This window comes from Cervus canadensis, chromosome 6 (genome assembly GCF_019320065.1).
Source record: "Cervus canadensis isolate Bull #8, Minnesota chromosome 6, ASM1932006v1, whole genome shotgun sequence".
Taxonomy (NCBI): Eukaryota; Metazoa; Chordata; class Mammalia; order Artiodactyla; family Cervidae; genus Cervus; species Cervus canadensis.
In genome coordinates, this window is record NC_057391.1 from 63,102,413 (window position 1) to 63,120,216 (window position 17,804).

General features: G+C 38.7%; 1 protein-coding gene across 3 annotated transcripts in view; it reads left to right on the top strand.

The window, feature by feature from the left end:
* FBXO34 (F-box protein 34) overlaps positions 1–17,804 on the top strand; it is a 70,050-nt gene that overhangs the window by 28,426 nt on the left and 23,820 nt on the right. Inside the window, exon 2 of one of the 3 annotated variants that reach the window (XM_043472158.1) lies at positions 12,222–12,301. The exons of the other annotated variants lie outside the window; for them this stretch is intronic. The gene's annotated coding sequence lies outside the window, so the exon portion shown is untranslated. The remainder of the gene's footprint in view (positions 1–12,221; positions 12,302–17,804) is intronic. 3 annotated transcript variants of the gene reach the window in all.

Genomic DNA, 17,804 nt, shown 5'->3' on the forward strand with positions numbered 1-17,804 from the left:
AAATGAAATATTTATGAGTTGTCTATGTTCTGTTCAATTACGCTGTTTTTTCTTTTGACCTTTAATAGGTTTCAAATACTGGGTCAGCCAAAAGGTTCATTTGGATTTTTCTATGTTACAGAAGAACCCAAATGAACTTATTGGCCAACCCAGTACGTAAAACAGATTGAAAATTTTATTTCCTTATTTTGCTTTAAAAATAATTTATTATTTATAATAAGTAATTTAGAAAAGATTTGCAGCATTATACTTTCTTTAGGCAGTTTTTTGGAATGCCCACAGATGTGAAATGTATCTTTGTTTTACCTTTTGCAGTACTTTGGGTAAAGTGCTAAACTTTTGCATCATTCTCATCAAATTTACCAGATAAATTGACAAGTATGGCCTCAGTCTTAATATGCCAGCAAATTTGGAAAACTCAGCAGTGGCCACAGGACTGAAAAAAGGTCAGTTTTTATTCCAATCCCAAAGAAAGGTAATGCCAAAGAATGTTCAAACTACTGAACAGTTGCGCTCATTTCACATGCAAGCAAGGTAGTGCTCAAAATCCTTCAAGCTAAGCTTAATAGTATGTGAACTGAGAACTTACAGATATACCAGCTGGATTTAGAAAAGGCAGAGGAACCAGAGATCAAATTGCCAGTCCTTGTTGACTCATAGAAAAAGCAAGGAAATTCCAGAAAAACATCTACTTCTGCTTCATTGACTATTCTGAAACCTTTGTGTGGATCACAGCAAACTGTGGAAAATTCTTAAAGAGATGGGAATACCAGACCACCTTACCTGTCTTCTGTGAAACCTGTATGCTGGACAAGAAGCAACAGTTAGAACCGGACATGGAACAACTGGACTAGTCCAGGACTAGAAAAGGAGTACATCAAGGCTGTATACTGTCACCCTCCTTTTTTAACTTATATGCAGAGTGCATCTTGTGAAATGCCAGGCTGGGTGACTCACAAGCTGGAATCAAGATTGCAGGGAGAAATATCAACAACCTCAAGTATGCAGATGACACCACCCTTATGGCAGAAAGGGAAAAAGAACTAAAGAGCTTGTTGATGAAAGGGAAAGAAGAGAGTGAAAAAGTTGGCTTAAAACTCAACATTCAAAAAACTAAGATCATGGCAACCAGTCCCATCACTTCATAGCAAATAGATGGGGAAACAATGGAAAGAGTTAGAAACTATTTTTTCTTGGGCTCCAAAATCACTGCAGACGGTGACTACAACCATGAAATTAAAAGACACTTGCTCCTTGGAAGAAAAGCTATGACCAACCTAGACAGCATATTGAAAAGCAGAGACATTACTTTGCCGACAAAGGTCCGTCTAGTCAAAGCTATGGTTTTTCCAGCAGTCATGGCATGGATGTTGAGAGTTGGACTATAAAGAAAGCTAAGCACAAAAGAATTGATGCTTTTGAACTGTGGTGTTGGAGAAGACTCTTGAGAGTCCCTTGGACTGCAAGGAGATCAAACCAGTCAATCCTAAAGGACATCAGTTCTGAATATTCATTGGGCAGACTGATGCTGAAGCTGAAACCTCCAATACTTTGGCCACCTGATGGGAAGAGCTGACTCTTTGGAAAAGACCCTGATGGTGAGAAAGATTAAAGGCGGGAGGAGAAGGGGACGACAGAGAATGAGATTGTTGGATGGCATCACCAACTGGATGAACATGAGTTTGAGCAAGCTCCAGGAGTTGGTGATGGACAGGGAAGCATGGTGTGCTGCACTCCATGGGGTCGCAAAGAGTCAGACACAACTGAGTGAACTGAACTGAACTGAACTGAATGGCAGAAAGTGAAGAGGAACTAAAGAGCCTCTTGGTGAGGGTGAAAGAGGAGAGTTAAAAAGTTGGCTTAAAACTCAACGTTCAAAAAACTAAGATCATGGCATCCGGTCCCATCACTTCATGGCAAATATATGGGGAAATAATGGAAACAGTGACGGATTTTATTTTCCTGGGCTCCAGAATCACTGCAGATTGTGACTGCAGCCATAAAATGAAAAGACGCTTGGTCCTTGGAAGAAGAGCTATGACAAACCTAGACAGCGTATTAAAAAGTAGAAACATCACTTTGCTGACAAAGGTCCGTCTAGTCAAAGCTATGGTTTTTGCAGTAGTCATGTATGGATGTGAGAGTTGGACCATAAAGAGGGCTGAGCACCAAAGAATTGATGCTTTTGAACTGTGGTGTTGGAGAAGACTCTTGAGAGTCCCTTGGACTGCAGGGAGATCCATCCAGTCCATCCTAAAGGAAATCAGTCCTGAATATTCATTGGAAGGACTGATGCTGAAGCTGAAGCTCTAGTACTTTGGGCACCTGATGTGAAGAGCCAACTCAACAGAAAAATCCCTGATGCTGGGAAAGATCGAGGGCAGGAAGAGAAGGGGGCAAAAGAGGATGAGAGGGTTGGATTTCATCACCAACTCAATGGACATCAGTTTGAGCAAAGTCAGGGAGATAGTGAAGGACAGGGAAGGCTGGCGTGCTGCAGTCCATGGGGTCGCAAAGAATTGGACATGACTTAGCGACTCAGCAACAGCAGTCTTAATGATAAATGATTTTGCCCAAAGTCACTGTAAATAGCCTATAATTTATGTGGTCAACCTATTTTTTATTTTAATTTTTATTTATTTTCTATTTTGACCATGCAGTGTGGCATGTGGAATCTTAGTTTCCTGACCTGAACCACTGGAAGTCTCCAACATATTTTTTATTTATTTATTTTTGACCTGCTGGATCTTCTTTCCTGTGTGAAATTTCCTCTAGTTGCAGCGAGCGGGGGCTACTGGCCAATTGTGGTGCGCAGTCATTGAGGTGACTTCTCTTGTTGGGGAGCACAGGCTCTCGGGCACAGGCTTTGGTAGTTGCGGTTCCTGGCCTCTCGCAGGCTCAATAGTCGTGGTGCACAGGCTCAGTTGCTTTGCAGCGTGTGGGATCCTCCCCGATCAGAGGTTGAATTTGTGTCTCCAGCATTGGCAGATGGACTCCCCAGCACTGAGCCAGCAGGGAACCCCCCCAGCCTATTTTTATTTTAATCATTTTTCTAGGTTTGGAGCTCTGTGTAAACCTGGTTTTCAAAATGTATATTTTTAAAAGTTTTGTTAAAATTTTGAATTTTATCTACCTTGCAATTTTTGGCAGAAATTTTCATAAATGGTTCCTTTTCTTTGAGCAAAATAGGGTAGTAGATACTATACCTACTGAGAAGCTGCCCAGGAAGAGCTTAAACTCTTGTGGGGTTCTTTTAAAAACAGCATATCTGAGAAGACACTCCTCTTTCAGTTTGGTTTGAGCAATAGATTTCTCTTGTACTAGCTGTTGACCTAACGTATAAGTTCTAATTAATGCATTAAAATTATATCTAAAAACATCTTTCATAAATATGAGTCTTAAATGCAAGCTAGTAAAATTGTTGTATGAAAGTTTTCACTGAATCACTTCGGTAGTGAGATTTCTCCTAAGACTTGAATTTTGTCCCTCATTTTTCCGTTTTACTACTAATAGTACAATGTCTGTGTATAAGATTATGTTCATGTAATTATAGTCCTATCATTGTTTTAGCTCTTTCTTTGTTCCTTTTCTGATTTTTGCCTTGAAGCCAGTTAACAGAGCATTAACTAACATAATTCATTTAGACTGAGTACAGTTGATTAAAATATTGACATGCCACAATGACGAATAAAGTGCATTTTAAACCTGTGTAGTCTAGTAGTAAAGAATAGCTAGTTGTTTTAGCAAACAAACTTTACATTCTTGCTGAAAGGCCTACTTAAATATGTGTTCATGTATATAACACATAGTCCTCCTCTTCCTAGTTGTTTAAAAAGCACTTCATTTATTCTCTGAAAGTAAGCCATACAATTATGCGATTACTAAACTTTCAGAAACAATTGCTTAGGGATTTCCCTGGTGGTCCAGTGGTTAAGAACCTGCCTCCCAATGCAGGGGACTAGGGTTCGATCCAAGTTCCCATGTGCCATGGGACAGCTAAGCCCATGTACAGAAACTGCTGAGCCTGTGTGCCACAACCAGAGAAGCCTGACTAAAACAATTGCTTAATGTTTTAAACTTCATTATAATTAGGAAAACAGAGCCAGGAAACCCAGTGGGAGAATAATTTGTTTCCTGAGGAATAGAGCAGTAGAATAACTGCAACAAACAAAGCATTAGGTTTTATTGTTACTTGTTGCCTTCATTCAGTTTTCACTTTCATTAAGTGTTTATAAAACACCTGATTTTCTTTAGAGTTATTAGTGTCTATCTTTAAAGGTTTGCATTGTATATATGTGTGTGTGTATATAAAATTTTTGGCTGTTCTGGGCCTTTGTTGGTACACAGGCTTTTTCTCTAGTTGTGATGAGTGGGGGCTGCTCTCTGGTTGGGGTGTGTGGGCTGCTTAGTGTGGTGGCTTCTCTTGTTGCAGAGCGCAGGCTCTAGTCACACTGGCTTCATGAGTTGGGGCAAGTGGACCCAGTAGTTGCCATCCCGGGACTCTAGAGCACAGGCCCAGGAGCTGCGGTGCACAGGCTTAGTTGCTTCATGGCATGTGGAATCTTCCCAGATCAGGGTTCAAACCCACATCTCCTGCATTGACAGGCAGATTCTTTACCACTGAGCCACCAGGGAAAACCCTGTGCTTATATTTTAAGTTGACATATTATACAAGGAAATAATAAGCATCTTTGTGCTTAAAAACAGGCTGTGTTTAGGTCTTAGTAATTGAAATCTTTCTTGACTAGTGCTTTTCAAATAGTAAAAAAAATTTTGTGTGTAAAGGAGGAAGGCAATTTAGCATCGGCATTAGGATCATTTTTTCCCATATCCTATTAGTTAATTCCAAGATTGTTTAATATGGTATCCACCCATTTCATTTGGCTGCAACCTTTGCTTTTATGAAAGTAAGACTGATTGTTCTGAATTGCTCTGTATATGTGCTTTGGCACATCATGAAGGTACCCTTAATAACATTGCCATTGTCTTTAAAACAGCTTGCAGTTATGACTACAAATAAGAGGGTGTGACAGAAGGGCATGACAGATAATGATTCTTTTTTCCGTCCTTAGTTGAACAAATCTCCTTTAGACTATGATCCTTTTGTGTTCCCAGGACTACCTACTGTATTTTCTGTATATTGTTCCTAGTCAACTAAAATGCTTGCATATAACTTTGATGTGTCTACAGTCAGCCACTGAATTTTTTTTGTGGAGGCAGGCAAGACAGAATATGTGGGAAGAAATTGAGTTAGCCTTTCCTTTATTGGCATTTTTAACCCCACTTGCATACTTAAATATGTGCTTAAATTATTTTGTGTGACTATTGTCTTCCAAATGTTTGTTTGCTTTTGTCTGGTTTAGAAGTTTGGGGATGGCCTTTGGTTTTAATTCCTTTCCTTTTTCAATGCACAAGTAATATTGTCTTTAATATGTAATTTTTTTTAACAAGGAGTTTCGATGGGAAAAAAATTGCTGGCTATTTGATTGGCTTTGTTTTAGATTACTGAGATTCTGCACTGAAGTAAGGATATTACTTGTACTATACTTTATCCTATTTTAAATAATCTTATCAAGTAATATGGAAGAGAAAGTGAATATTCATAATGCAGAAATCAAAAAAGCTTCCTTACTATGTTATGAGGTTATCTTTGAATCTTATATTCTTCGTGGACTGACATTTAATTATGGTAGTCTTACATATATAGTTAGCATTTATTCTTAATACTAATTGAGAAATGGAGGATCAGATGAAAACAAGCATTTCGCATAGAATTACATTCTGTGTAATTCTATGCATATATTACTAGCTTGTAATTACTAGTAAGTACTTGTAATTACTAACTTGTAATACTGACTCCAAAGCTGTACTTTTCTTTCTAAACACATTTTCTGCTTGAAGTGTCTTAGTTTTAGGGTCAGTTTGTCCTTTGGGAGATTTGATAGCATATTTAATATAGTAAATAAATTAGAATTTGAGGATATTTAAGGTATACTAAGGAATAAGAATAATTTCCTTTGATTTCTCATGGAATTAATTGCTAATTAGCCTTACCTTTAAAGGTACTGCTGTAGTATATTAACATGGATTATTAAAGTTCTTCCAAAGTTGGATTATTATCTTTATTTTACAGATGATGTAATTGAGGTGCAAGTTTGAAGCAAGTCCTAAGTAGGCCTAGATGTGAGATTCAGGTTTTCAGAAGAAAACAGTGGTTTACTTTTAAATAGGACTCAGTGATTTGGAATGAATGTACTTCAGGCAATCAGTGTCATCATTCCCTTACCTTTAAAATGCAGAGGTTGAACCAAGTGATCTCTAAATACCTCTTTAAATGCTCCAGAATGAGTATACTTTAAAAGCCTCAAGGATCCGTGAGCTTGAATGAGAAAAATGTTAGTTACTTGTTTTCACTAATCTCTGACTGAAATGTACCTGCAAGCCACAGCAAGTTAGCAATCCCTGTGACTGTCATCAATTGACATCATATTTTTATATTACATTGTAGTTGTTATAGATACCTTGAAATATCATTTATGTTGGTTATAATTTGGAAATTATGGTAGTTAACAGACTTGTTACTTCTTGTTATATGTTAAAAAAGAAATGTATTGAATATTGTATGAATTTTAAATATTTTGATAACCATATAATAGGTTTTCTCAGTATATATATTTTTGCTTTAAAAAATATTCCAGTTTATAGTCTTTGCATACTGCCAAAGGAGTTTAAAGCACAAAAAAGTTACATACCCCTGAGTGACATATTCTCTGCCTTCACTGCAAAATGGCCCATGTTGATTTTGGTTGATGTCAAAGAGCTTTTGGACATTGCTTTTTGGGGGAGTTGTGTATGGATGGGGGAGTCATCTCTGCATTGCTCTTTCACGTTTCCAGAATGATGAACTATGCTAATGTAACTTTCCATGAATACTAAGTAAGCTAGATAGAAGCAAAATGATGATGATGAAAATAAATTCATGATCATCTTAGTTTGGATATCTTTTTTTTGCAAGAATTAGGTTTCCAAGTAGTTGTTCCATTTGAAGGATATAGGAAAAGACCTCTTACTTTAGGTTATCTACTGTTGATTTTCCAAGCCAGGAGCACTAGCTTGCCAAGAACAAAAGTTACCCACACAACACATGTACTGCACAAAATATTTCTGAAACAGGAGATCAGTTGGAAGGCAGTATTACCTTAAAAACATAACGGCATTTGCTGCTGAGTTTTTGTGTTGAGTGTGGGTTGTGATTTTTTTTTCCCCTTTTTTCTTTTGTGCTTGCTTGACTCTTAGTAATTTACATATTAATTGGTTATGAGGAAGGTAATGGTAAATTCTTCATAGTAGTAAGAATTAGGATTACACAAGACAATAGCTTAAATGGAACACAAAGACTGCTTGAGTTCTGTCCTGTGGTGAGTCTGTTATTCCATTTGTAATACATTTATCTTTAGATTGGGTAGGGTGGGATTTGCATTCCTGAAGTTACAACTAGTTTCCAGATTCTTATCAGTTATTATTAGGAGTGACTGTTTTTAATAGTGATAATGAGGCAGCTATTCCCATGAGGAGATTTAGTCACTGGCAGAATTGTCAGAACCCTGAAATATTTTGGGAAAACCTAGGGTGGAAAAAGCAAGCTGTTTCAAAAACAAAACATGACAGAAAAAGCTGCTTTGGTGGGCAGGGTTAGATGGGGATGGATGAAGGTAGCAAGAAACCAAATGAACTTTACTAAGGCTGTAAGCTACCTAGAAGCCAGAAGAGATTAGTGTTATTTACCTAAAGCACTGTAGTGTGGACATGAAGTTTTGAGTGTTCTAAGATTAAGTTGGTTAACAGCCACTCATCTGAAAGTATGTTCTTTGTGTGTACTGGCAAAGTTTAATTTGACTTTGACAAAGAGATTCTTCTGGCAGCAGCTTGTTTTTATTGACAGTTTGAGAAAAAAAAATTTTTTTTTTAAATGTCAAAGACTTATTTTACTGGCTTTAGAGGTATGTGTGTGAGGAGTGTTCATAATCCTACAGGCCGCATTACCATGCTAGGGTTTACTAATTAGTAAGGAGGACAAAATAGTCTTTGCCATGATTAGGCAAAACAGAGATGAGAAATGTAAATAGACTATGACTTCAGGTATGCCTGTCCCACCTCAGTTTTAAGTGCAAAAGGAATCTTTTTAGATTAGAATTCCTTCACAGCCGCCTGCCTACCAACATTTTGTTGTTGTTCAGTCGCTCAATTATGTCCAACTCTCTGCGACCCCAAGAACTACAGAATGCCAGGTTTCCCTGTCCTTCACCACCTCCCGGAGCTTGCTCAAACTCGTGCATTGAGTCAGTGATGCCATCCAACCATCTCGTCCTCTGTCATCCTCTTCTCCTGCTAACATAACATAACAAGCTGTAAAACCTTGTCTCATTTTCTTTAAATCCAGAAATGATTCTATACCAAATCCAAACAAATCAAATCACTCTTAAAGGAATAAGTGAAAACATGTGTAGTTGCTTTGACTGGACTACATCTGTCTACAGATTGGCTCAGTTCTCTGTGGTAAGCAGATTCCTCCTTAAATATCCTGTGCTGACCATGACTACCATCATCTGGAGGTGCACAAGAGGATGTGACAGCATTTACTTATCTGAACTGTGTTTTGTAAACTGACTGTATAATAACTTTGCTAGCTAGTTAAGGTCAGCCTGACAGCTATATAAAGAAAGAGTAAAAATAAATATTAAATGCTATCAGTTGTATTTAAATAAAATGTTGTATATTGTAATTTATATGTACTGAAATCTTTTAGTGTCTAGGGTAATAAAGAGATGAAAAAAATTGAATTTGTTGCCCCTTAAAGGCACATTCTAGAGTTTGTTGTGTTTTTTATTTGAATTTCTCACAGGGTTAAGTGGAAAGTCTTTTTGTAGTGTTTTGGCAGAATTGTAGGCTTGCGGAGGGAAACCCTTTGTGAGATAGGGAGTCATTTGGTATATATTGCTGTGGTAACTCCGTGAAGGATAACTGCCGCCTTTTCCTGAGTTGGGCCAAGTTGGGTATCATATGATATAGGAATATCCCTAAATAATAATTGGAGTTGCAGATGACTTAGAATATCAGACAGTAGTAAGATGATTATTAACTTTTTATTATATGAGTAATCAATTGTAGAAAAATGGGAAATACAACAAATGAAAGGAGAACAGTTTCTTATTGGGAAAACTTGTAATCTGAAAAAAAAGAATCATGAACTCAATCAAGCTGAACTTGGTGCTAGTTTTTCTCATGTTTTTATTTTGTATTTTTTCTATCGGTGTGTTAAATGTGCATAGTTTAATGATTCAGTAGCTCTATAAGACTTGTTTTGAAAAGCAGCAGTTCTCCCACTTGATCCCCCACTTCTTCCCTAGAGGCAAACGCTTTAATTTCTTATAGCTGATTCTTACCTGTGTGTTCTTGGAGGGGAGTAGAAATTCTTTTTCCTACTATCCTCCTAGGTTCTGTAGCTAGGATCCTGTAAATGGACTGACAAGAGACATACTAACAAAGGAAAAGCATACAAATTTATTTATTGATAATATAGATTTTGTGTGATAAGGAAATGAAAACCTGAAGAAGTGGTTAGGCCTGAGCATTTTTTTTTTTTAATGTGTATATGTAGTTATTTGTGGACGTCCCTGGTAGTTCAGACAGTAAAGAACCTGCCTGCAATGCGGGAGACCCAGGTTTGAACCCTAGGTTGGGCAGATTCCCTGAAGAAGGAAATGATAACTCAATCCAGTATTCTTGTCTAGAGAATTCCATGGATATAGGAGCCTGGTGGGCTACAGTCTGTGGGGTTGCAAAGAGTAGGACTGAGTGACTAACACACATATGTATTTATTTATTTTTGGCTGTACTGGGTCTCTGTTGCTATGCATGGACTTTCTCTTGTTACAGTGAGTGGGGCCTCTCTCTCGTTGTGGTACATTGTCTTCTCATTGCACTGTCTTCTCTTGTAAAGTCATGCGAGTTCTAGAGCGCAGGCTTAGTAGTTGTGGCACAGGGGCCTTGTTGCTCCTTGGCATGTGGGATTTTCCCGGAACAGGGATCAACCCTTGTCCCCCACATTGGCAGGTGGGTTCTTAACCACTGGACTACCAGGGAAATCCAGGCCTGAGCATTTTGATACTGAGTTTGAAAGAGTAGAAAGTCATGGAAGAATGTGATAGGACAAAATAATATGAGCTAAGGTTAATAAATGGGAAGCTTAACAAGGCCAGTTACTTTGAATTTCTCTTTATCTATTCATCTTCAGAAATAAGGATCCTCCTTTCCTCCAGGTGTAGGGAAGGCCTTTCTCACACGAGGGTCTTAGGACCTGCTTCAGAGTCCAAAGAGGTCAGATAGTCCTTCCTGCACCTGTCATTTCTCAAATTTCTTCAGCGTGAAATATTCACTATGCCAAGGCACTGTATTTTGGGGTAGCAAGTTCTGAACCTTGTCATTCTTAATAGCATTCTTATATTCTGATTTCTTGATTTCTCAGCTTCAGGTATTAACTTTATTTCCCATTATGGCAGATGAAGATTTAGTTCTTTTTCCTCATCCCTAGGTAGCTTTTTTTCTTTTCCCATCTTGGTATAGGTGTTCATAACTGCTTAGATCAGTGTTCAGTGTTTACACAGTTAAGAGTGAATGTGCTATTCACAGTTAAGCCATTTAACAATCTGTGAACACTTTTACTTTTCTATACAATTTTGGTTGTTTGTGAAATTTCTGTTTTTCTTTGTTGTTGCTTACTTTTATATTAATGCCTTTTATAGTTCAGATTGCAACTTGCCCAAATTTGCTTTCAGGAAATCCTAACACTTAAGGTGTTCTATTAGCTTCTCATATTCCTGAAGATATGGTCCCATATTGACTGGTTGCCCATTGTTTTTATGTGTACCTCTTAGCCCGAGTCTTCCCTTCACCAGCATCTTAGGGTTACTCTTTTCCTCTTTGTGTTGAGTTCTAGTTTTCTAGATCTCATATCTTCTTGTGTCTTACTTTGTCAGAACATATTCTCCAATAGCTTCCTGAGAAAGGGAAGGTTTGCTTTTTAATCAGCTTGGAGACTTTGAATGACTGAACCCATCTTACTCTGTCCTTACTTTTAATTGATTGTTTGGCTGGGTATAGAATTCTAGCTTGCAAATTTTCAAGGCATGACTTCATTGTTTTATAGTTTTCTCCACATTTACTGCATTGCTCTTGAAGCTGAAGTCATTAAGTTCCTAATTATTTATGTGATCAGTTCTTTTGTTTCTCAGTGTTTAAATTGCACAATAATGTACCTTCGTGTGAGTTTGGTTCCATCCATTGTGCTGAGCATTTGATGAATCCTTTCAATCACGGAACTGTTTTGTTGATGTGTGTTCGACTCTTTGTGACTCCCATGGACTGAAGCCTGCTAGGTGCCTCTGTCCATGAAATTCTCCAGGCAAGAATACTGGAGTGGGTTGCTATTCCCTTCTCCAAGAGATCTTCCTGACCCAGGGATTGAACCCAGGTCTCCTGCATCACAGGCACATTCTTGATGACTTCTCCCTTTTTCCTTTTTATCTCCTTTTGAACTCTTATTATTCAGATATTGGACCTCCTGGACTCATCTTTCAGAATTCTTATGCTATTCTATTGAGTTTTTCATTTCAGCTCTTACATTTTAAATTAGCAAGGAAGTATGCTAGTGATCACTTTCTGATTCTCTCTTTTTTGTCCTTTTTTTTAAAAATACTGTTCTTCTTGTTTATAATATTTTGTGCTATATTTCTGAAAATATTAATATGTCTTTCTCCCCAGAATTTTCTTCTGCCATTATAGTCTCTGTCCGGACTAGCTACATAATTTTCAGGGCTGAGTACAGAGTGAAAATGTGGGGCCCTTGTTTAACATTATTAAAGAATTCTAAGACAGCAACAGCAGAGCATCAAACCTAACATGGAGCTCTTCAAAGTGCAGAGTGCTGTGTGACTGCCCAGGTCTCTCAGCTTGCCTTTTCTATTTCCATTTCTATTTTTTATACTAGAATGTCTAATGACTCTTGGCTGTTTCCTGATATTTAAGAGTGGGATCCTAAGAAGCCGACTGGAAGCTCTGAACATGCAAGTAGGACTTATCAGTTGTGAGCATTGAAGTAGGATGATCTGGCTGGTCAAATATAGTTTGAGAACTTGTCAATATTTTTATATTTTTCCTTGTAGACTAATCGCTGGGCAAAAAGAGACGTCTCTTCTAATCACTGCCTGGAAGTGAAGGCCTGGCTGTCAGTCTTTTGAGAAAGGTATTGACAAAGGGGTCTGGGGTTAGTGGGTAGTACTAGCATGTCAGAGACAGTTGTTTTCAGGAACTTTGTGAGTGAGTTGCTACATACAACAATTATTAAAGATTATACAGACTTATTAAATGTTCTATTAAAATTAATAAATTCTAAAAGCTCACCACTTTATGTATTACATTTTTAATTGTGGATGCTCTTGAGAGTATGTACATCTATCTATAGAGTGGGAACACCATGTTGTCATAGGCATCTCTTCTGAATTCTGCATTCAGTGACATTGTTTGGTTGCTTGAAGCAGCTATGGTAAGCTGCAAATATTACAAATAACTACCCTTGTTCCCCCTCTTCCTCTGCTCCCCAGACCCCAGCCAGTTGTTAGACATTTGTTTATCAGCATACTGGGGACTGGAATCTAGTACATATGTTAGCTTAAACTGTCTTCACCATACCTAGTGATCTCCAGTCCATGTAAACCTGTTTATTTATAAACCTCCTTAGATTATTTTCAGTGTTGCATGGGTGAAGGAAAGGCATTTATCTGCCTGCCTGAGAGAGTGGAAGGGTATCTGAGAATTGCATTTCAGAAAGATTTTCTATTAATTCTTCCCATTTATCCCCACTGAGCCTTTTGGAGGCCTATTCCTTGATGCTTACCTTCAGTTCAGTTCAGTCACTCAGTCGTGATGCTTACCTTAGGATTCAGTTTTCTTGGGTCTTTGGGTCTTTTACCTCTTAACCATTTATTTTCCAGCTTTCAAAAATTTGTGGCTGTAATCTTCAGTTCTCTTCATCTCTGTGGGTTTTCATATTAAAAAAAAAAGAAAAGAAAAGGAATCCCTTGGTGTTCTGGGAAGGATCAGTGAATAGCTATGTGTTTAGTCCATCATCCTTACCCAGAAGTCTGGCATCTAATTCTTGGGGGAAAAAAAAGATTAGGTAAGTAGACTCAGCAATTTAAGGGAGTTCTCAGTAGGCTTAGTCAGCCTCCTGATTTGCAGATCATGCATAAATGCAGTCAGGAAAAGATTCTACTGATTCTGGAATATTTTTCATTTCCAAAAAGAAGTAACCATCTGTAAGTAGATGTTATTAGCTTTTAATATAGATGTGTGGGGACATACAGAAATACAGGGCAGTTTTAGGTCATATAGTTTGGTATTACAGAGAATTGGAACCATAGTACCTAATTGTCCTAGATTCTGTAGCCATTCCAGTTGCCCGTCAAGTGGTTGGATCTGGCAACCTGGTCACCTTATCTACTCTGTGGCAAACGTTTATTGCTCCCTCATGTAGTGAGTCTTCCAATTTTATGACTTTGTCTCCCCTCTTAACTTCTGCTCAAATTCAGTGCCCTCCTCTCCCCATTAGATTTGATGTATTTGGGTTGGTTAGACTCTCATTACTATTAATTTTACACCAGGCCACCCCATGGTCCATTAAGTTCTCCTTTGTCTATTGGTGGTTACCTTTTGGGTAAGGCAAGAGTTGAAAGGTGTTCAGATACCAGTGTAGCAACTAAAGTGAAAGAAATTGTTTGTAATCTCTCAGAAGGGAGTTGTGGGCCTCTCAGACACTTCCTTTTAGATTCAAGGAATGCAGCTATTTACATACATTAAAAATTTTTTGTGTGGCTCAGGGCAGTGACAGTTGTGGCTAAAAGGAACAGATATCTGACGGGATGTAAAGGAATGAATATTTGACGCTCTGCATGTGACATTAGATTAGATGTCTAGGTGAACCTTCTTTTTCAAAGCTGTGAAGCTGGTTATAGCAATAGCCAGTTGTTACATATTCCTACTCAAAGGGCTCTGGTAAGTGCCGCCTATTGCCCCCTTTTTCAGTCTTCAGTGTTTTCTCCTTGCCTCATCGTCTTTTGTGTTTCTAATTAGAGGGTTCCCCCCTCTGTTTATGAGATAGAGGTCAGTCACTTTGTATGTGCTGTTGACTGGGGGTTTTTTGTTGTTGTTATTTGTTGTTCAGTCACCAGGTCTGACTCTGCGACCCCAGGAGCTGCAGCACACCAGGCTTCCCTGTCCTTCACTGTCTCCATGAATTTGTTCAGACTCGTGTCCATAGAGTCAGTGATGCCATCCAACCATCTCATCCTCTGTTGTCCACTTCTCCTCTTGGCAAAGGAGTTTTTGTTTTTTAAAATCCATTGTAATTTCTGGTGATCGGTCTGGGAAGAAATGCTGCTCTTTCTCAGGATGGCTTGGGGATTAGGCCAGGTTTTTTCCATATGATTATATGTTCTTTACAGAGAGTCTGAGGCTTCTCTGATGGCTCAGCATTAAAGACTCTGCCTGTGCAGGAGACTCGGGTTCCATCCCTGGGTCAGAAAGATCCCTGGGAGAAGGAAATGAAAACCCACTCTGGTATTCTTGCCTGAAAAATCCCATGGACAGAGGAGCCTGGCAGGTTACAGTCCAAAGGGTTGCAAAGAGTTGGACACAACTGAGTATGCACCACCAAGAATCTGAAAAGATTTTTTTCTGGGGTTTGAACTTTATTCTTATTAAAAAGTCTTTCACAAGTATAACTTAAATCATCTTGAGGGACTTGTCCAGTGGTTAAGAATCCACCTTCTAATGCAGGGGATGCAGGTTCAATTCCTGGTTGGGAAACTAAGATTCCACATGTAGCGGAGCAACTAAGACCACATGAAGCATTTAGAAAAGCCCAAGCAATGCAGTGGAGACCCAGCGTGGGCAAAGTAAAACAGTAAATAAAAATAAAGTTAGGGTGAAAACCATCCTGACTAACATATTTAAACAGGCATCTTATGTGAAAACAATAAAATACTGTGAAGTTGGAACTGCCTTGGGGTATCTAGGTCTTGACTGTCATGCTTGCCATAATCACTTCCTCAGAAACTGACGTGCATTTTGCTTGGCATTGCCCACAGCATGCATTTGAGATAGGAGTTATAAAAATGGGGGACCTTGTTGGCATGGTTTGGGGAGAATTGTGGTAGCATTACGGTACCTTTAAGAAAAGCTCGTTCAGGCAGTTGACTTTGTCAAGGTGATGGTGATTGTCTGCTTAACCAGCAGCCTCAGCCCCAAATACTTAAGCAGTTAGCTCTCGGGTAGTGGTATCACTTGGAGCTGCCGCCACACCTCTCGTGTTTTTGACGTACCCTAAGCTAAGTGGTGGGACTTTTCCAGTGGCTCAGTGATAATGAAGCTGCCAGTGCAGGAGCTGCTGGTTCCATCCCCGAGCTGGGAAGATCCCTGGAGGAGGAAATGGCTATCTACTCCAATATTCTCACGTGAAAAATCCCATGGACAGAGGAGTCTGGCAGGCTACAGTCCAAAGGGTCACAGAGCGACTGAGCATGCAAGATAAATGGTAGGATGAATTGTTTGTCAGTTATCAGCAGAGTTTTTTGTTTTTTTTCGTGCCTCCCTTCACTTGGTGGACACTTTTTAAAAATGTATTTTAAGATGAGAAAGTTTAAAACATTTTTTATGTATAGTCATGGTCTTTTGTTAAAACTGGCTTGCTGTTGCAATAGCAGATGGGTGTGATAAAATGGGAACATGTCAACTGTAAAAAGAAACCAATGCAGATTAAATCACAATTAAAAATATCTCTAATGTGAGTCACTAAAATGTTTTTCCTTTGGGTTAACTCTTAATATTGTGTCCTGTTTTTTTAGTCATCTTTTGACAAAACCAAGGAATGAAAAAAAAAAAAGATATGGAGAAAATGACCAGGGGTGGCTTTGAAATTTCTTTATTCAAAGATTTTTAGAACATGGACTTTATCAAGTCAGAGAATCTTGAAAACAAGACAGTTACTTGTAGGAACATGCTGATATGGACTTTTTGCTTTTTCGAGTTGTCAAAAAATGGATTATATTATCAGGAATATCTGGTCCTCTTGTAATATAAGGAGTATCAGAAGAATATTATCCACAGATGCCTTTCAAATGGTGCCTTACATCCCTTATACCGGGGCACAAAGTATAATATATCTAGCATACTTGATCTTTTGCTGAGACAACTTGCAACATTTATAATTGGTCCCAATGCTTAGCTCAGTGCCGAGCCCCAATAAGTGTTCAGCATTTGTTGAATAGAGAAATGAATCATTACGAGTCATATTTCCAAACTGGTGCTTTTCATAGCCATTCTTTGAAAAGCTGTTCCAGGGATTTGTGAGAAAAACTAATCCAACCATGCTATACTTCCCTTTAAAAAAATCCTTCAGTGGCCCTCATCTACTTCAAGTTTTGCCTTTCAGACTTTCCTTCTAAAATTATTTTGACATTATAAAACTAGCATTCTGTGGTCAGAAATTCAAACAACATTGAAAATAGATGTGAAAAAACACATGTCCCTAACTCACCTTCCAAAACATCCAGTTTGCTGGGCATTGTATACCTTTCTATGTATTTGCAGACTATAGTCTTTTCATTTTTGTTTTACACCATTATGCTAAAATATTGCTAAAATAGTGACACTTTGTCCCTCCCCCATTGGCCCGGGTGAACTATTTAATGTCATGGAAGTTAACCTTTTGTGTGTATATTCTCCCAGTCTTTCGCTTGTCTTTAACTTTATGGTGTGTTTGCCCCAAGTAGATACTTAAAATTTGTATTTAGTCAGGTATTTCAGTGTTTTGTGTCTTTTGCTTAGGTAAGGAATTATTTCCCACTAATAGTTTAAAATCATTTCTCATAACTGACAGTATTAAATTTTGCAGTTTATTGTCTGGCACTTTTATGTTTTTATGGTGTAGTAGGTATCTACCTTTTTACTCAGATAATTGGTTTTCTCAGTTTATTCAGACATTCTGCTTTTCCACTCACTGTGCATCTTTAATCATTTAGATTGCTGTTTTCTTGAACTCCTTACGTGTTTCTGATCTCCTTCCATACTTTTTTGGTTACTGTAGTCTTAGCATATTTTTTTAAAAGAGTTTTTATGTTTTTCCCACCTCAGATCTTACTGATTGTTCTTTTCCATCTACTTTTTAAATGTAGATAAGAATCACATACCATAAGGTTCACCTTTTTAAAAAAATAATTTTTATTTTGGCCTTACCGTGTGGCGTGCAGGATGTTAGTTCTCCAGCCAGGAATGGAACCTGCACTCCCTTGAGTGGAAGCAGATTCTTAGCCACTGGACCACCAAGGAAGTCCAGGCTTTTCTTTGGTTGCGGTGCGTGGGGGCCGCTCTCTAGTTGTGGTGCACTGGCCCCTCATGGCAGCGGCTTCTCTTGTTATGGAGCACAGGCTCTCGGGAGTGTGGTTTCAGGAGTTGCCGCACGCAGGCTCAGCAGTTGTGGGGCGCAGGCTTAGCTGGGGCTCCCCTGGTGAAGAATCTGCCTGCAATGCGGGAGACCTGGGTTTGACCCCTGAGTCAGGAAGATCCCCTGGAGGAGGGTATGGCAGCCCACGCTAGTGTTCTTGCCTAGAGAATCCCATGGACAGAGGGACCTGGTGGGCTACAAGTTCATAGGGTCGCAAAGAGTCAGACGTGGCTGAAGCGACTTGGCA